At 39.7% G+C, this 21,024-nt stretch overlaps 2 protein-coding genes across 4 annotated transcripts in view; one reads left to right on the plus strand and one right to left on the minus strand.

Moving 5' to 3' along the window:
* The window catches only part of MED12L (mediator complex subunit 12L), a 316,418-nt gene that overhangs the window by 139,096 nt on the left and 156,298 nt on the right, over nt 1–21,024 (plus strand). The window lies entirely within an intron of this gene.
* Nucleotides 1–21,024, minus strand: part of P2RY14 (purinergic receptor P2Y14) — a 48,282-nt gene that overhangs the window by 15,469 nt on the left and 11,789 nt on the right. Inside the window, exon 1 of one of the 3 annotated variants that reach the window (XM_045851259.1) lies at nt 4,699–4,893. The exons of the other annotated variants lie outside the window; for them this stretch is intronic. The gene's annotated coding sequence lies outside the window, so the exon portion shown is untranslated. Of the gene's footprint in view, nt 1–4,698; nt 4,894–21,024 lie in introns of those variants that run through there. 3 annotated transcript variants of the gene reach the window in all.

Raw genomic sequence — 21,024 nt, forward strand, 5'->3', positions numbered from 1 at the left:
CAGGCAACATTCTCCTGTGAAAAAGCCATTTGGGGAAATGGTTTGGGAGCACAGGGATATTCCAGTATAAAAGGATTACTCCCAGATCATTTATAATAATAAAGAAAAAATTATACCGTTTCAGCAGGGATAGCTGAATGACCAAACTTATCAAAAATGAGATAATTTGGCATTTTGTGCCTCCTGGTATGGTCCAGTTAGATGTACACAACCTACCTTGTCAAAAAGCTAAATCACAGATCAGCCGTCAGATAGATTCAGAATGCAAAACATTCTGTAAAACAACCTTTCTAGACTCTTTAAAACATCAAATTCATGGAAAGCAAACAAATGTGAAGGGGTGAGCAGGAGCAGTTGTAGATCAAAAGAGGCTAAAAAGAAATAATGAAATAATTGAACTGTGATTGGTGATTGAGGGAAACAGAGGACAGAGCTACAGAAATTGTTTTGGGACAGTTGTCCAAATTTGCATTCAGACTCTCTATTTGATGGTATTCATGGATTATTCTTTCTAGGTATGTCAATGGTGTTTTTAAGCAGGAGAATATTCTTATTCTCCAGAGATGCGTGTGGAGTGTTTAGGAAGGAAGGGTCATGATGGTCTGCAGTTTATTTTCCAAGTGGTATAGGAAAAGAAGGTATATGTGTGTATGTATACTTGTGTAGACATGTACTTTTTTGCTAATATAGTATTATGCATACATATGTATATATATACACACATATATGTGTGTGTTATATGCGTGCATGTTAGTTTTGAAGGAAGGGTCCTGAGCTCAGTGCCTGACACACAGCAAATGCATTACTGCCTCTCAGACTTCCCTGCTACCCTCCTTACCTTTTCTTTGTCACCTTCCAGGGGTAACCCTGTCCTGAATTTGGGTTTTGGATTTCCTCCCTTTTAAAACAAGTGATTTTTTAAAAAGACTCCCCTGAGGATATGGGGATTTTTGAAAAATATTTTACTTTTTTAAAAATTATTTATTTATTTATTTACTTTTAGAGGGAGAGGGAGAGAGAGGGAGAGAAACATCAATGTGTGGTTGCCTCTCATGTGTCCCCCTACTGGGGACTTGGCCTATAACCCAGGCATGTGCCCTGACTGGGAATCAAACCTGTGACCCCTGGGTTTGCAGGCTGGTGCTTCAATTCACTGAGACACACCAGCCAGGGCTATTCTTTATTTTTTTCTTGATTTTAAAGAGAGGAGGGAAGAGACATCCATGTGAGAGAAACATCCATTTGTTGCCTCCCATACACACCCCAACTGGGGATTGAACCCACAATTATTTGGTGCACAAGATGAACTCCAACCAACTGAGCCACCCTGCCAAGGCTAAAACAAATGAGTTTAATCCATATGCACATATATTCCACTGTAAAAATTGCTCATGTCGTATGTAGTCTTCTAGGACTTTAAAAAAATTCCCTGTTCAGCATTCTGTTTCTAAAGTTTATCACCTTGTAAAAGGCATTGGAAATATTTGGAAAAGTTGAACATTCACTAACCCCGTAGCTGAGTGTTTTGATTCCTAGGTATATGCCCTAGAAAATTCTTACAGAAGCATATCAAATAACATGTACAAAGATGCTCGTAGAACACTGTAATAACAAAAATGTGGAAATGGCTCAAATGATTATTGACATGAGAATGGGTAAAAGAAACCCCATTATTTAGTGAAATTATATTTAGCAATGAAAATGAATGAACTACAGGTGTGCACTTTTAAGTCCTCTTGTAGTCCTGATAAGGAAGTAATCCCATTTGATAGTTGAGGAAACTGAACTCTCAAGAGCTTGAATAAATTGTATAAGGTGTCACAACTGGCACGTTATAGAACTAAGATTTGAATGCAGGTCAGGGTCATTCTAAAGCCTTAACTACTAGAGATATTGTTTCTTTTTGAAAAGATGTGTGTTTCTTAGCTTGTCTGTACCGCAGGGAGAGAGGAGCTTTGTATTGTCACCTAACCCAGCAGTTACATAAATTTCTAAGAAATGACCTAAAACTTTCTTCTTTTACACAGGGAGAAAGCAGATAAAGGGTCTTAGTGTCTTGGGCATGTTTACTATGTGGTCATCAGAGCACCTGTGATTGGAACCCAGCTCTTCCAAGCCCTCAGTGACTGTGGCATCTAACTTGTGTGTTCTTCCTTTGGTTTCATGCCTCCCCGCTGGTAGGTGGCGGGAGAGGCCTAACACATAGAAGGTCAGGGTAACTTGGACTATCACTGACCCTCCTCCCAACTTCCTCATCCAGGTGGACAGCAGAGATCTCTCCTCTCCTCAGCTCCATGACTCTTTCACCTATAATGTGAAACTCCAGCCTGTAGCAGCAAAAGTGCCAACAAACTTTCTTTTATCTCTTGAATGTCACTGGGGTGATTAAGCTGTGTAAAAAGTCAGGTGTGTTTGTGTGTATGGGTGGGGGGTGTGGAGAAGGCAGAGTAGCAGATATTTGTGTCTTTGGCAAGTGAGCCAATATTCATTATAAATGTAGATTATTGTTCTACTTAGCTATTTTGGCCCAGTGGAACAATAAATAAAATAAGACCCAAAACTTACCGTCCTAGCTATCCCCTTGAGCTTTTCATCGTCTGTCCTGCAGTGCTGGCAAAGCACCAAGTGGGTATTTTCTATGTCCCAACAAATCACAAAAGGCTTCTGGTCCTTTGTAAACTAGTGGGGGCTATTGACAAGGATCTGCACACATGACTGACTGAGTTTTGTCAGGCACAGCGTGGGGATAGCAGGAGTACCCAGGTGAATGTGCTTTCACAACATCACCACGGTGGCATTGAAGCCCCAATTGATAAAGATCTAACACACTCACCGGGGCAGAGGTGCCTGGAACCCTGGCATCTCTGTTTGTGGTTGGCTATCTCTAGTATCTCAGTGTGGCTGCCTCATATTGGTCTCTGTTAAAATGTCACCTTCTCAGGGAGGCCATCCCTGTTCACAGCATCTGACAGTCAAGGCCCTCCCTACCCAGGCCTTCCCAGCCTCTCACCACATTTTTATTTTCTTTATAGCGGTATACAGGTTTTTACATTCTCCTTAGGTCAGAGACAAGGTCGGGTAAGTGCACTAGCTTTGGAGCCAGATGACTTTTCTGTGAGTACTGTCCTTGGCCTTTGTTAGTGGTTTTATCTTGTTTGTGCCACCAAAACTTTCTGGACCCTAGTTTTCTAATCCATAAAATAGAGCCAATAATAGAAGGTCTTTCCTCATGTGATTTGGCTGCTGGAAACCCCCATTTTTGGTACAGTATCTGTGCAAAGGCTGTAGAAGCCGAGGACTGTACATATGGGGGTAGTCAGAAGGCCTGGCCGTGGCTGTCCTGTAACAATTACGTAAATCATCGATGTTGGTGGTCTCCTTGCCCCTTGGCTTCTGAGGCTGCCTTTTGAGACTATGACTGTTTTTTATTAAGTTCACTCTCATGAACTTGCTGATATTTGACTTTTTTATCTACAAAAATGGCAGTGTTATAGGGTTAATGCTAATACATTTAATAGTTATTAGTAGAATTACACATTTATAGTCTTAAAAAAGGTATATATTGTACTAGAGGGCATATGACAAAAAGTAAGCCTAGATCTTGGTTATGTTTACCAGAATAAACTTTTAGTCTGACTTTCTCCCAAACTATCTGATGACACATGGTAATCCCTAGCAGCCAGTAAAACGTTTTATGTTGTAGAAGCACTAAAGGCGATGAAGTATCTTTTTTTACATTGGTGGGGCTACTGTGGAGAGTTGTTTAGAACAGAGAGGGAAGTTGGAAATCCTAGTCTGTTCATTTTAATGATGTTAAGTGCACGATCTATATATACAGCATCCGGCAGAAGTAACACCTATGTGAGTGTGGTTGGTAGGGTAATAGTATGGGTGTGACGATTTATAGTTTTAATTTGAACATTTCACCTAAAATGTCATATGGTGTGCTTGAGTATGATATTGTTATGTTACAGAATTACATGCTCATGATTTTGTAATAGAAGATTTTGCAATTAAAAAGGGGGCGTTATTTGAGCTGGGCCTTGTATATTCCAATGTCAGTATGTGTTCTATTTAGAAAGAGATTTTCTCTTGTGAATGCTTTCTGTAAGTGGAGAAAACTGGCAAGAAAATTAGTAGGTATAAAAATGAATTGGAAAGACGACTTAAGAGGTTGCAGTTTCTCCATTTAAAGAGTCATTTGTCAAGAAGAGTCAAAGCTTTAAAACCCACTAAATTTAGTTGTTTTAAAATTTTTTCACAGCAGTGGGTGAGGTGCACCTGGTTGGTAAATTATCTTCTAAAACTCTGCCCTTCTTGTGGCATTCTTATAATTTTCTGGAAAATGCAGCTCTTTAAAATAATATTTTTTCTTTTTGGCTGGAAAATAAGCTGGAGTAGATTCTAAGCACAAATTAAATTTTAAAATTACTTCCTTGTATAGATTTTATGGAATTTACCATACAGTTTCTAGAAAAAGAACCAATAGAATAAGTTCGACAAGTTGTTGTTTATCCTTGCCATCCAGAAATTAAAACTAAAAAGCTATCAGTACTTGCTATTTAAATGTTTGTGAAATCTCAGAGGAAGAAATCAGAAGTTAAGAATCAAGAAACTAAGACATTAACAAGACCTAAAACAGCAGCTGTGAGGCTTATTTAATTCGTTTTTTCCTTTGAAAAATCAGTTGTGACTCACCATTAAGTCCACACCAGTAGCCCAGGCAGTTAGCAATTCAGAGAAGACTTTAAGTGCTTCCTTGCGTGAAGTATTTCAGCTTTGGTTTTCCTTTTCAGTGAGGTTGTGGCCTTTTGTGCTCTTAGACCGAACCTTCTGTTTTTCTTTTTCATTTTTTTTTCTAGCATTTTAGTTTTTTATTGGACTCCCTCAGCTCTGAGGATTACATCATATCCCAGCTGTATCAGTGCCCTTTATCATATCCAAAACTGATTTTAACTCATTATTCACATACACACAATAATTTCTTATATTTTATAAGCAGTAAGTTTATAATTTTTTTAAAAGTAGGAATTTTCTAAAGTCTAATGTATCAATGCATGGAAGAAAAGCCTGCTTTTTGCAATTAAAAAGAACATTTACAGGGGAAAGTTAATTTTAATCTTTGAACTTGGAAAAGTCTAATCTCACCTGTAAATCTTTTTGCAATTAAAAAGAACATTTACAGGGGAAAGTTAATTTTAATCTTTGAACTTGGAAAAGTCTAATCTCACCTGTAAATCTGTTAGTTGACATTCCATCCATTAAAACATTTTTAGGACATGGAAAGCACAAAAAGGCCATTTTACATTGAAATTACAAATATTCTTTAAATATACTCTGCCTTAGATGGACTTTTCTTACTTACCAGTTTTTCAAGTCTCTTATGGTCTCTGTAGACAAGATTGAGTCAGCAGCTGAGTATAACATCTGATGTTGAGGGAAATAAATATACTTTGCTTTCTGCCTGGGCTGCTTGTGTTGACCAGTAGAAATGCTGCATTAGCTCTCAAACCAAAACATTTAAAGTTCTTTATGAAATGCTGATATTGTGCCAGTAGTTTGAATGTCAAGTACTAGAGATGCCCAGCTCTGCGGTGTGCTTGTATAAGTTGGATCTGATTTGTGCTTAGCGTTACAAATTATCGAGGTCTCACCAAACAGCAACTGGGAGGATACTAGGTACAGAGAGAGGAGTGAGTGACCCCCAAGTGAGAGCTCCGGCCTCCAGGAGGCAGGACGCTGGACCTTTCCCATGCCTAGCTGTGACCTCTTCCTGTGAAACTGTTGCAAGAATAGCTTCTGTATTTATTGGGAAGCTTTTTCAAGTTGTAATTCACACGGCTTCAACTAGTTCCTTGAAACTTGTTGGAGACCCAACAAATATTTGAGAGTAAAACAGATCAGAACATTACCCATTTCAGTACCAGGGAAAGAATTGGGTAGGCTGTGCAAGTAGGTGCTCACCCAAGAGTCTTGATCAGTGATGGACGTGGTAACTCTGAAATGAGGGGACAGACTAAGAATCCTAAGTCTGTTTAGGGTGGACTTGGTGCCTGATGGTGCCTGGTCTATTATAACTTTGATTCTGACATATTCCCTTGAATTGGTGTTGTTGGGTCTCCTAATCTTTCTTCAGGTTACTTCCTCCTCTTAAATATGGTTTTGGAGCACCCTGTTTGACCCCAGTTTTTGGATGATTTTTATTATTTTTTTATCTTTGCCCCAAGGACATTTTTTTTTCATTGCTTCTTAGAGAAAAAGGAAGAGAGGAAGGGGAGAGAGAGAAACACTGATGTGAGAGAGAAACATCGATCAGTTGCCTCCCATATGCACCCCCACTAAGGATCAAAACTGCAACCCAGGCATGTACCCCAACTGGGAATTGAACCTGCAACCTTTCAGTTATGGGACAGTGCTCCAACTAACTGAGCCACACTGGCAGGGCTGGATTATTCTTTATGTAACAAATTGTTGCCAGGACTCTGTACTCTTATCTGGCATTCAATTGATGAAATCATAATGTGTATTTCAGGAGGAAGGACACAGATCTTCTGTATTCTGTTTACTTTGAAGTCATCCAGTTTTGGACCTATATTATCATCACCTTTACTTGCTTTACCTATTTATTTCCCTTTGTATTGGGGTAGCACGCTCCTTTGTCAATCACATGTATTATCATTATCAAACAAAATAAAACAAAACCCCTCAAAACTTCCCCTTGACTGTGAGTTCCTTTTGTTTGTTGCTATTTGTCTGCTGGTTGCCCAAGCTATATCCATTCATTCTCCTTCACCCTCTCAGCCACTTCTGTCCAGTCAGTCACCACAACCTGATGATTTTTTTAACACCTGAATGTTTCTTGTCTATGGCTTCCTCCAAACCCAAGGACATTTTCTGCCTATATTCCCTGCCTCCCATCTCTTCTCCACCAGTAATATCTGCCTTCTAGTCACCCACCCGAGGGATTCCTGTAAAATACGAGCTTGATGAGCTGGACCGTGTCCTGTGTGGTGTGGGTCCTTGTCTCCTGCTATGTAAGTTCATGCTGTTCCATCTGGCAGACTTGGACACAGCTCACCTTCTGCCATGACTTGCCTTGAACTTTATATTACAGCAATACTAACCTATTTGAACTTTGCACAGTTATTGATGGTTCTTGCCTCCTTGTTTGGGCTTAGGCCTTTTCCTTTGCCTGGACTAAATCTCTGGAATAATTCTCTCCTTCTTTCATCTGGCTTGTCCTGAATTTTAGCTCTGTTTTCCAGAATTTCAGTCATTCATGTGCCTGCTTTTCACTTTTTATTATGTCCACATACATCTGCTCTAGTTGTATCTGATTTATGTTTTATGGAGTCATCTTAAAAAGTAAATGTTTAGCTTCAGCCTAAGCAAAAATATCTTTGAAATGACAGATTTTATGCACCTCTTTATCTAATTAACCAAGTAGTATTTATTAGTCACCTTTTGAATGCAGATGCCCTAGGAGCCTGGCGCCTGAAAATAGTGCCCGAGGTGTGGAACCTGTGTTTGGGAACCTTCCGCCCTGTCTTTCCCAGCTTCACTGAGCTGTTGAAGGCGGGCACAATAGTTTGCCCATTTTTAATCTTCAGTACCTGTCTCTTTTACTCGTGTGATTAAAATAATACGAAAGTAAAGATGTGTTGATTTCTTGATTTTTCTCTTCCTTCCAAGTTTTACTTGCAACACTCGGTTTCTTTCATAAACAGGACTTCCAAATGTCAGTAAAGGCCAGAGTAAAAGTTAATATGCTTATTTTTATTTTGGAAGACTTGAGATCCATGATAAAGAAAATAAGCTGCCTTTTATAAATTCTCAGGAATATGCAAGAATAGGTTTGTTTGTTTATAATCCAGTAACTGCTAGAACTAGCTCAGATACAAAGAAACCTTAAGTCAAATGTGTATATTTTAATCAGAATCAGTACTTGGGGCTGTGCAGATAAAACTTGGTTCTGTTTCATTGGATTAAATGATGGCAATGTTAAAAATAGCAAGTATTGCACAAGAATGTCAAAGAAAAATATTTTTTAAAGAGCATGTATATTTATAATGGCATTCTATTTTGTAAGCTGAAGGGAGAACTGGAGGTACCTGAAACTCAAATCTCTAAGTCTTATGTGTTCAACATTTTGGGGGCATTTTACAGAAAACATAGTGACAAAATCCACTGGCATGAAGCTAAGGAGGTGCGGAAACCTTGAGGGCATCACAGGGACCCCTAATCATAAGATAAATAGCAGTGTCTGGCATTTAAGAGTCTGTCCAAGGCAAAACAGGCCAGTTTAAACATGAAAGGTGTATTCCTATAAATTAGATAATTTAAGAGGCATCCCTTTTTTACTGTATTGAAGTTGATTATGTCTGCAGTTGCGTATTGTGCCAGAAAAACCCCTAAACGAACTCCCAGCCCTGCCCACACTCTTGCAGCAGAAGTGGGGCAGCAGTGGCACGGGGTGTGCTGTTTGGTGGGTAGGGACCACATCCCATTTCCAGGCACACCATCTATTCTCTTGCTTCTAGCCTTTATCAGGTTGTTTCCTTCTCCATCTCTACCTGTTGACCTCTTGTGTATCCCTTAGGACCCAGCTAGGGCTCCATCATTGGTGTCACTTTTCCTTATCTTCCCACTAAGCCGTAAAGGACTGTTTCCCTCTCTCTGAATTCCTGTAGTGCTTAATTTGAATTCTGATTAGGCCTCAGATGTTATACTGCATCGTAGATGGTAATGGCTCTCCTTCCTGGCCTGGGGGGATGGTGGCAGGTCTTTGCTGATGTTCCCCAGTTCTGTTATTCATGTAGTCACTTGGCATGTTGGGCAGGAAGGCAGTGATTTTTTGCAGCCCCTACCACCCCGACGGTATTGTCAGGCTGTCCAGACTGGCTTCCTGGGCTTGACACACTGCCCCTTTGCTTAGCAGTCCCTGGGCACCCCATCCAGAAGGTGATTGTACTAATAAATGAGGACCTCCATTATTTTTTCTAGCTCTAGAAATTTAGGCATTTTTAAATTTTGATTTCTTTGTGTTAGTAGTTCAAATTAAACAAATTTAAAATTTTTATCAAAGTCATGCATGTATGTGCTTCAAGAAATCAAACGATTGTATAAAACTTACAATGAAAATAGTAGTCCCTGCTCTTTTCCTCTGCCCCCATAGCCCCCTCTTTCACTTTTGACCCATGATTTTGGGGTATCAACCCCTATATTCCTACGCAGGACATTTCTTGGCTTCCAGAAGGGTCTGTTGACTTCTTTGTGTAGAAGAGGAAGATTTAGCTTCCTTACCCTCTGTACTTCTATTCCCCTAGATAGTTACATCTGCCATTTTTTAATAAGTCAGTATCCCTTGCTTATATAACTAGAGCTGTATAAATATTTGTAGCCAAGGCTCATCACTTGTATTGAACGGGATTGCAATTCCCCAGCCTCCTCTAGACACCAGCAGCATCTGTGCCCTCTTGGTCTAATGAAGGCAGGCTTCCCTCGTGGTCCAGGCTGCCCATTTTCTCACTTAGAGTTAAGGTATGTAAACATGCTGTATAAATATTAGCTCTTATTACCACTTCAATACTATAATTTGAGCCAGACCTCCTTTAGTTAGTTCTTAGCTGTATGTCTATGAATAAACTTTTGTTAACAGCTGTGTTTAGAGAAATATATAAAGTCCAGGTATATGTTTATGTATAGGAACTTCTTAACATCAGGCAGAGGAATCATGTGTTGACAGATTCTTCTTATTAAACATTTTCTGTTATGTTTCGTTGGAGGGCCCTTTTGGTTGTCAGTTTTAGGTATTTTGCTTTTGGCAGCTTGCAATTATTGCCATCTTGGAAAAGTCACATATCACATATACCCTTCCAAAACTGTCTTTTATTCTCATCTTCATGGTTGAAACTTACATGCTACTGGAAGCCTACATCAAATTTTGATGCTATGCTTGTCTGCTCTCTTGTAGTTTTCCCACAAGCCTTATATTATATTATACTTGATAAACAAGGCCCCTGATTTTATTCATTTAAAAATGTAGACACTCACTTAGAAGATAAAATATTTCTGAGTTATAAATAGACAGGCTTGGGATTGGCTTGTGGAGTTGATGATACTGTTGGGAGACCAAGTTCACATAAGAAGATGAAATTCAGGAGAAGAACTAACTACCAAATAACTGTAGGGGTGTGGGAAGAAGACAGTGATTCTCGTTTGTTTGTAAAAGTTCTATTTTGGGGATTCATACTAATTGGTAATTCTCATGTGTTGAGAGTGTGACTGAAGTATCCACCCAAACTTTTGTCATGGATCGAAAGGGGAGGGCATCTAGAGAATGAACATCTGATAGAGGGAAGGGCTATGGCAGTCGAATGCCACTCAGCACAGGGCCGTGGGGTGTAAACAGACACCCACCAGCGGTAGTTGACATCTGCGCTGCTGTGTGCCTTTCCCTACATCCATGCTAGTCACAGCACAGCCCTGTTTCCTACAGCCTGCAGTGCAGTCTTTCCCAGAGCGTCTTAGGCCATCTATTGGAGCCTGCCCCTGAGATAAAACCTTTGCCTAGAGATTCATCCAGGAAAAAATGAAGGAAAAAAATTACAGCAAACATATCTACTCCAGTATGGAGACAGAATTGGGGATAGATTATTCTGTGATTTTTTTTTTTTTTGCAATTAACCCTGCATAATATATTTAGAGTTGCATTTGGGAACAAAAGTGAGTTCTGCCTCTTTATCAGCCTGGGGACATTGGGCAAGTTATATAGTCTCTCTTCAATCTGTGTTTCCCATCTGTAAAAGGGCTCCAGTGTCACCTACCGCATTGAAGTTGTTGCAAAGTGTAAATGAAGTAATGTGTACTTTCTGCCTGCAGTGCTCAGCTGATGTGCATGGTCAGTAAATGGTGGGGGCTCTTACTAATATAATCACAGGATAATTGTTGCTTTATAATTTGTTGAGATTGGATTGTCATTGAATATATGGTAGATACAGAGTGCTGTGCTTTTCGGTTTTAGTAAATGTTGATTTTTATGAACAGACTCAAATTTGAGGAGGTCTTTGGCTCACTTACGATGGCTGTGGGAAAGCTCTCTCAGATGACATAGCCATACATAGCCCTAGGAAGAACATTTCCAAGTTGGAAATGTAACATCTGGAGGAAATAGGCAGTATGCAGTGCCGGGTAACTTCAGATCAGTTAAAGGTGGGCACACATCAGTGGTTTACTCTTTGGCCAGCATCCCCAGGCCCTTGGCGAGGAAGCCAGACCCCCTTTGCACCCCTGGTCCCGGGCACCACTCCGCCTCCACGGGCCTGTGAATGAGCACACTCCCTCTCCTTCACTGTCGTCATCCTAAGAAGGTTTCAGGGTCCTGCTATTTTTTCTCATATTGTAGACAAGATGTGTGGTCCCAAAATACCTTTTCATTGCCAGAAATCACATCAGACTGCTGCCCTGCAGGCAAGACTAAAGCTTGCAATGCTAAAGGCACTATTGAGCGATGTCTAGACGAATCTCTTTTATTTTAAGGCCTAGGAGATGCCAAGTAATAGTAAACATTACTATTTCTTTTAGGAAACATTTCTTTTTCCATAGGTAAGAAGAATAAAAGTTCACATGAGCAGAGCATTATGTAAATAATTTGTTAGTTCATGTGACTGGTTATCAACCCATTCTGTTTTATTGTGGGAAATGACAGAGTGTTGTTTTTAATTGGCCATAGGGGGGAAAAAATGTTTGGATTTGCTAAATGATCTCTTGCCATTTGCCAACCTAGTATCACTTACCAACTTCACATATGGAGTATGTGCTGTTGGCCAAAAGGTAGGTGCTTTGTACTTAGTTTCAAACAACAAGACAAAAAAGCAGCACACGATACAGTTGCTTTTGAAATTTCAGAAATGGTGTGGTTTTAAAGAGGAAGTGATTATGAGAGACTGTAGACCATTTTGATCCAAGGTTTCTCAGAATCACTTAGAATGGTTTTTCAGTACTTCGCCTGGAAGGCATCTTCATGTCAAGTCTTTCTCCGTAGCTCTTATTCTGCAACTTCAACTTAATCCTCCCTTTACTGTGTGCCAGTTGGCTTCTTGTAGTTAGTCTAAATATTTATAGGATCTTGCCTTTTAAAAGAAAGTTGAAATATTTGTTGATTTTGTGGTTCTGAGGGTGTGAGAGGGAGTTTGTCTGATTGGTTGAAAATTATGTCTCTGGAGTAGATTGCCTTACTTAGAATGTTGGTTAATGCACATACCAGCTCTGTGACCTTGGGCATGTTATTGGATTGGCCAAAAAGTTTGTATAGTTTTTTCCACAAAGTAAAAGACACATTTTTCATTTTCAAAAACTTAGTGATGTGCATATTTTGAGGATTTGAGTATATCAGCTATCTCCCATATGGTATAATGTTGATTTTTTTCAATTAATGTTTCAGTTTGATTGCTATCAATTTCACCTGGTCTACCCAACTATGGAGCATGTCCAGCGAGAAATCTCCAGCACAAAACTTCACAAACCACTTTTGATAAGTTTGATCAGTTATGTCACTTTCTCCATACACTGCACAAACCTTTTTTGCATTTCAGTTGTATTTTTAACTTTCTTGAAATAATAAAGCATAATATGCTGAAAATGTTGTTTATTTTCTTCCATCTTCAACATTAAAATGATTACACAAAAATTCACCCATTTTGATTTTTTTTAAATGCATGCCAATGTGAGCGCTGTCACAATACAATCCAACAAAATTGTTTTGAATAAAGACAACAAACTGCTAATACAGTTATTTTATGGAACAAACCAAACACACTTTTTGGCCAACCCAATACTTAATTTGTCTCTACCTTAGCATTCTCTTCCTTGGGTTGATTTATACAAAAACAATGATAATATCTACTTAAATATTTTTGTGAGTTCCTGGCACACAGAAAGGGAGAAGTAATGTTGCCTGTCATAAGTATTATTTTTTGATGAACAACTGAAAAAACTTGAAAGAAACTTGCATTGTAGGGGGTTTCTTATTACCTCTAAAAGATAATGATTGCTTGGAAAAAACATGATTTTGAGGTGGAGCTTACCAGTACTTACAGATGTATATTTTATCATGATTTTCTTCTGGCCTATGTTCAGACTGTCCTCTGTCTGAGTGTCCTCTGTCTGAGTGTCTGAACCATTTGGTGTAGATGAGAGTCACACATTTTTAGATTTCAAATCTCTTCCCCATACTACAGAATTTGAATGGTGATTAATATGGGCTGTTCCTTTCCTGTCTTTCCTCTGTAATCGCTTTAGGCATTTTGTATGTAGACAACTTCAGAATCAATTTGTTTTAGCCTCAAGATCAATTTTTCTGGCATGAAGGTATGTTTATTTTATATAAAATGAAATAGTTAGTGAAGGTAGAGATCCAGTAGGCATACCATTTCAATTTGTGGCATTTACAGGCCCGCTTTGGGGGTTTATTTTTATTCAGAGGCACAAATAAGGCCAGCCTGTGATGGATCGGGGAGGCTGGGGTGCTGCCTGCTCACCGGCTCTGAGGCATAATCAGCGCTCCGGACCCTCACCACTTTCTTTAATTCTGTTTGTGGGCTTGTTGTCACATAAACAATTTTAATAAGAGAATTGAGTTAAAAATGATCTAAGATCCTGTTCTTCTTAAAATGTTCAGTCTTTTTGACAGTTCTTGTATCTTTCTAAAATGTTTGTCCATGCTCTGGTTCTAGCAACCTGTTTTAAAACTGTGTGTGTGTGTGTGTGTGTGTGTGTGTGTGTGTGTGTGTGTGTGTGTTTTGAGTGGCAGAGCAGTGGAACCCATTTTTTTCTATTGAAATGTTAAACAGAACCCTGATGGATAAAACAGATAAAAGGGCACCTCTGACTGCAGACGGAGACACAGAGAGCAGCCAGCCTACCTGCTCACTCCCTCCGTTGTTGCTCTCGAGATAAGTCTGTGGTCCCCTGTGATTAAGGCATACAGTTTGAGAACTGTATGGATCTAGAAGACCTTTGTTCTAGAATAAGCCTACACCACATTTTGTTTGCAACTATGGGCTTTCTAGGTAGTTTAGTAATTGAAAACCAATGGAATACCATTTGCTTATTTTTGCTGCTGTTGCCTTTGCTTGGGAAGATACTTCCAAAAAAATATTGCTAAGGCCGATGTCAAAGAGTATACTGCCTATGTTTTCTGCTGGGAAGTTTTATGGTTTCTGTTCTTACATAAGTCTTTAATCTGTTTTGAATTCATTTTTGTATGTGGTGTAAGAAAGTGGCTTAGTTTTATTTCTGTTTCTGTGTTAGCTGTGTGGTTTTTACAGTACAAGCAAACTAAGTGTTCACTGATAAATGGATAAAGAAGATGTGTGGTGTATGTGTGTGTGTGTATGTGTGTGAAATATTATTACTCAACCATAGAAAAGAGTGAAATTTTGCCATTTGTGAAATCATGGATGGACTTAGAGGGTATTCTGCTAGGTGAAAAAAGTCAGACAGAGATGGACATATATCACATGGTCTTACTTATATGTGAATAAAAAACAAAACGAACAAACAAAACAGAAACAGACTCGTAGACATAGAGAACAAATTGATGTTTTCAGGGGGGAAGGTGGTAGAGGAAAGGGCAAAAAAGGTAAAGGAGAATAATAGATGTAAATTCTCAGTTATAAAATCAGTAAGTCATGGGGAGGTGCTACACAGCGTAAGGAATATAGTCAGCATCGTTAGGAATTTTGTGTGGTGTCAGGTGGTTGCTGGACTTCTCCTAGTGATCACTTTGTTAGGTATATAAATGTTAAATAACTACATTGTACACCTGAAACTAATATAATTTTATATATTAACTATATTATAAAAACTAAGTTATATCTAGAACAGCAAAAAATAAAACCCTTATGAGTTGACATTTAGAAGTTGATGGAGATACTAGGTTACAAGGAGAATGTTGCTGATTGGATATGATCCCTTTCCCTAGGAAATTACAATATATGGACACACAACACTAGGGAGACAACCAATTAATTCAAGCCTGGCTTCCTTTCTGCTTAGAAGCCTCCTGGACCATTCGTGGTCAGCTGCCGTGGGGCCTGATGGCCTGTGTGTTGTTGTACATGGACCAAGAGGTAGTGGTTTCTCTCTTTACCCTGAGTACCTCAGCCCTTCTGGGACAATGTGAGATACTTTCTGGGTCAGATGTCTTTATGGGTAAGAATATGTAAGAATGAGACAACCTCCATGAAATCTACCCTGTCTAGTAACTTTATATTGAGTGCTGTATTTGAATGTGTCCTCCTTTTGTGACTTGGTTGGAATACCGGCTGTGTCCTTCAGGCACTCCTGGGATGGGCCTAGAATGGAGAGAGGGCCATCGGGTCAGCCTGTTATCCAGCTTGCAGGTACACACGTAAGCCAGAGAGCCCCGCCTCATGGGGCTAAAAGGTAATGTAGCCACTGAGACGTTTGGCCGTTCTTTGAATAGTGCTCGGATATTATAGGTATTTGGTGTGTCCACATATGTGTTTTATTCAAAAGAGTTAAATTTTTTTTTGATGAAGACACTTATTTCTCTTATTGATATATGTATTTGTATATATATTAAATGCATAATTATATACATTTATTATCAGTAATAAATCAAATCAATTCATTTACACCCCCAAAAGTACTTGGTAATGCTTGGGAATGGAATGCCCTGGAATGAAAAGTTCACCTGAGGTGTTGAACCTGCTTAACTCCTTTTGTTTGAGTTTGATTAGTTAGTGTGCCTTGGGGCTATGTCCACACAGCTCTCTTTGAGAACATTGTACTTGCCCGAGAAGCACCGTGAACATCTGGCTTTCAGCTTTCCTTTGGAAGTAGGCACTCCTTTTGAAGTATGATATATTTTTCTCCTTGCCTTTAAGATTTGAGGAGAAACTTGCTGATCTGAAGTACATTCAGGAAATTCTGTTGAAGAGATTTCCTTTACCAATAGCTTAACCAAAACAGATGGATAGGGTGACCTTATAATTTATCATTTAAGTGGAGACACTCTCAGGAGTGAAAAGGGGAGTGAATTATAATTATACTGGGACTTCAGTGTGAATGGGGTCTGTCCTGGGCAAACCGGGATGTAGTTCACCCTAAGGTACGTACACTCCGAACGGTTAGAATAGAAATTTTGAATATGCAGAGTCTTTTGAAAACCCTGGATTTACCTAAACCTTAAAGTGAGTCCCCAGACAGACAGGCGTTGCCCTGTCTCTCTTCGTAGTGAAGGCTGCCCTGGTGCAGGGTGGCCATCTACTGTGAGCCAGGGCATTGAGCATCTACTAGAGGACACAGTCCTGGTCTTCAGGAAGAATCTTTCTGCTACCATTTAAAAGAGCTTTTACTTTCTTTTTCTTTTTTAGAAATTTTCATTGAATGTATTGGGGTGACATTGGTGAATAAACTTATATATAGGTTTCAAGTGTACAGTTCTGTCGTACATCATCTGTATACTGTATTGTCTGTTCAGCATGCAAAGTCAAGTCTCCTTTCATCACCATTTATCCACCCTTAGCCAGTTTTACCTCCCCCCACCCTTTTCCTCTTGCAATCACCACACTGTTATCTGTGTCTGTGGGTTTCATTTGTTTAATTTTTGGTTAATTCCTTTTTTACCCAGCCCCCCAAAGCCCTCCTCTCTGACAACTGTCAGTCTGTTTTTGTATCTGTGGGTCGATTTCTATTTTGTTTGTTGATTTTGCTCATTAGATTCCACATTCATCACTTTTCCAAATAAAGATCCTTGTTTACAGTTTAGCCTGATTCTTTTTTTACTTGCTCAGTTATTCTCTGTTCTAATTCCTTTATGATGTCCCTGTGTTAATTCATCCTGTTCTCTCCCTTCTATAATCCTTTTTTTTATTGTAAATTATTTAGACCCAAACCCCTTTCTTGTTATGTGATAAGTATTTCAGATTTGTAATCTGAAGGGGAAACTTTGTAAACTTTGTAAACTTTGAGGGGAAGCTGTGGCATTTTTTTATTTTTTGGTTGACTCTACAGCATTCCGGTCACAGCTGGGGACACAGGGGATCCTCACCGTATTAATGGTGTGGCTAGGAGACTGTGCGGGGTAGCGGAGCATGCATGTGCTTCAGCTGGAAGAAGAATGAGGCCTGTTCAAACTCATGGGCATAATTTTATCCAGCTTAAAGCTGTTTGTTTAAGGGTTGATATTACCAGAACATATAAGGAACTTATGTTCACTCTTATTTCCTTCTTAACCTAGCTCCACTAGCATCTTTTTAAAACTAGTTTTTAAGGACAATTCACCTAGTACAACTCATGTTCCTTGAGGATCACTTTCCTGGGTGTGTAGGCCAGGGAAGGGACCTAGTCTTAGAAAAGTAGTGAACTTCATATTCGTGTGAATGACTGTGATCATTTTGCCCTGTTCAGAATATTGTTCCTGCTGTGGCTGTGCTCAGACAGCTACACAAACTCAATGTTGGTTTTTATCCTGAGAATGTCATGTCCATTGTGTCTGTCAGCCTGCAGGTTCCCATCCCCTAGACTGAGTTCTTGGAGGTCCTGGATGAGTCTAGCCCCTACCAAGCATTGTCTAGCAGTCCCAATGTGTTTAATGATTGAATGTCATTGGCTTTGATTCTCTTGATGGGAGCAACTTCAGAGGCATGTTTTATTTGTGCATTTAATTCTGAAACAACAGTGAGGTGGATTTTCAAAAGTACATTATACTCTTCCTCACCTTCATTTCAAAATGCCTACACATGAGAGAGGTTAGGGAGGTGCCTGGCATATATGAATGTTGGAACCCACCCTCACTCCCCCCCTACACCAAAAAAAAAAATGCAGGTGGCAGTGATGGTGGAGTTATATTGGCAGGTACTATGTGGTGATTCACTAGCATGTAATAGGGAAATGGCCATTAGTTTTCTTACATTACTTCCATTAGGGAGGTTGGTTGCTCACCTTAAGGTAAAAGCCAAAATGCCCACATAATTCTCTAAGTCAGTGGTTCTCAAAGTTTTTGATTCCTGGATCTGGACCATCAGCATCTGCTGAGAACTTGCTAGAATGAAAATTCTCAGGGATTAACCCACCCCACCCCACCTCCCCAACCAAAAAAAAGAAGAGAAAGCCTGAGCATGGGCCCAAGGACACATGTTTTAACAAGAATGTTAAAGTTTGAGAGTCACTGTTAAACCAACAATTTGTAGCAGCTTTAAGCTATGAAGATCTTTCAGACTGGATAAAAGCCAGAAAGCTAGAAAAAATGTACAAACACATTTTATGTAATCCTGGAGAGTTTGGGAAGCCCTGATTAAGTATTGTGATATAAACTGTGCATTTTAATTTTCAGAGTATATCCTATTAGATTGCTAGATTCTGAGTCACACACTAGTGAGTATTTTGAGAACTTGATTATTATTCATTTTTCATAGCATGTGTAGCCTTGGCCTGTGGTTTGCTCTCCCCCCTCCTTTTCTGGAGAGCTCGTGCACTGAGATTTCTCCAGATGTTAATTCGGGACCCTGTGTGAGCGTCAGCATGGTACTTGCGGGGTGGTCCTGACACCTGTTTGCTGGGCCACAGAGTTGACCTGGTCGAAGCTTCTAGCAGTCTCTAGCCCAGTCGGAAGGGTGGGAAGGGAACTCAGTGAGGGATTGCTTTACTTAAAACAGCTTCTTTTAAAAATATATATATACACTAAGGGATGCATGGGAAAATCAGAAAATACAGGAAAGTGAACAGAAGAAAATGAAGGTCACTGGAACGTTTGTCCTTGGGTAACCAGTTACTCGGTTGTAAACGGTAAAATACAAGGTAAGAGTCACAGGATGGCTTTGACACTGCAGGGGAGCGTGTACCTCCTGCTTACGCACTAAGATAGTGGCAATGATAACAATGCTTAACATTTGTGGATTTTTTTTGACATACCAGATACCATTTCAGATTCCTTATTTATATTAACTCATTAAAACCTGATAGCTAGTGTATGAGGTAAGTACTGTTAATGTATACCAATTAAATGAGGATAATGAGACACAGTGGTTAAGCATCTTGCCCAAGTCACACAACTGGTAGGGATTTGAGTGGAGGCAGGGAGATGCTGTGGTTCTCTGTCTTAATGTACCCTTTGCCAGTCCTCTAGAATGGTAAGATCACACTGCTCTGAATACTGTGGGGTGGGCGTGGTAGTGGTGGAGAGGAGACGCATGCATGGGTGTGCCAGGGTTGAGGGAGAAGGAGTAGGGCATTTCTGTGTGGACCACGTTGGTGTAGAGGTAGATCAACAGATCAGGAGTGTGCCCAGGTCCTGCACTTTTAGGATGGCCCAGGACCCTTTAGTGGTTTGGTTTATCCTTAGCCACATTTTGAAATATTTTCCATTCATTTGTCATCAACGTGTGGAACTGCTGAAAGAACACCTGCTGAGCGCACCCTTCCCAGCTTGTCTTAAAATGATGAGCATTTGTTTAATTTTAAACTGCTGACATTACATGTTCTATGCTGAACAATTCACAAACAGCTGGAACCAGAGGAAAGTGCATAGATGTGGCATTCACAATTTGCCACTGGGAGGGCTGACAGCATTATTATGTCATGGAGCCTTTAAAGAATGTTTGTTTGTAAAGTTGCCTTGCACTTTGATCTTGAGTTTAATGCCAGTTTGAGTCCTAGCTTTCCGAAATGTCACAAGTTTTGTATGTTTCATCATTAATTTAATTTTCCTTAAAATTATTTCCCAGAACACTAGTGGAAGTATTCCCTTTAATGTTATTTGAAAGGAAGAATCCAAGAGCAAATTGATTTAAAACATTCAGTGACTAAGGACCTGTCTCTATGGGATGTGAAGAATGTGGGCCTACAAGGGTCAAAACTCCTGGACTCGAAGCCCACCTCCCCCACTAATCCGCTATTTGAATCTGGCTGAAATACTTAATTCAGCTGTTAATTGGGAGTAACTCTGTATCTCATTGGATTGCTGTAAAAATTCAGTGAGGTAAGCAGAGCACTAGTGCAGTGCTTAAAGTGTGGAAGGACCTCGATAAATGTTAGCCATTATTAAATCCTGGAGAGGCAGATAAGTGTGGGCAGATGCTGGGCTCTTTTACCACTGCTCCCAGGTCCCCACGGCTCAGCAGCACTGTCTGGGCAGCTTCTCCGTGGCAGGTGTTAAAGCTCTACCTTTTCTTTAGAATGGTTGTACTCCATCCCATTGAGGGAAAGAATCATGATGTAACTATTTCCCTGTTAAAAGATATTTGTATTATTTCTTATTTTCTTTATTATATTCTTGTGTTCTTATTTCCTGGTATTTTTGTATCCTTATTTTCTCACTTCCTTCTACATTTGCCTAAAAACTTTGAAGATTGTGTTTTGAGTTGGTCTTCAGTACCACTGCTATAATTGTTTTGTTATTTTGTAACACTTATTTGGTGGGGTACTAGGAAGAGTTTTGTGTTCACTTAGCATAAAATTAAATAATCACATGCTATCCTGTAAAATGAAGAACTGCCCTCTTTCATGAGGGCTATAGCAGTGTGCTTTGTCAGATAAGAAAGAGGAAACCACTAAAGAGCTTTCATTGCAAACTTCTTGTGACCTTTTTAGGTTTATTAACAAATAACTCTAGATTCATTAGCTGATATACCATTGTGTAGAGTGCACATAACCCATTATGGAGCATTCTCTCATTTATATTTGAAGGACTACCTTTTCCCCTGAAATTGTTTCTCCTCAATTGCAGTTCAAAATTGTGTATTTAAAAACTCCTCTCAGTCTTAGTCAGTGCTGGGAAGCAGGAGTCTCCTATCTGGTCCTCCTGCCTCCATACCCCTCTCTCCCAGCCCCATAGTGTTCTCTCCAGCCATGTACAAGGAGTCTCTAAGGACACAGATTGCATCTTGGCAGTCCTTTGTTCAAACCCACCCAGGCATGGCGGGGTGAAAGAATAAAATCAGGTTTGGCTCCTGGCCTGCAGTACCTCCTGAGATCTGGCTGGGCGTGGCCTCTCCCTGC

Source organism: Phyllostomus hastatus, unplaced genomic scaffold (assembly GCF_019186645.2).
Source record: "Phyllostomus hastatus isolate PE091 unplaced genomic scaffold, TTU_PhHast_1.1 phas_contig_86, whole genome shotgun sequence".
NCBI classification, from domain to species: Eukaryota; Metazoa; Chordata; class Mammalia; order Chiroptera; family Phyllostomidae; genus Phyllostomus; species Phyllostomus hastatus.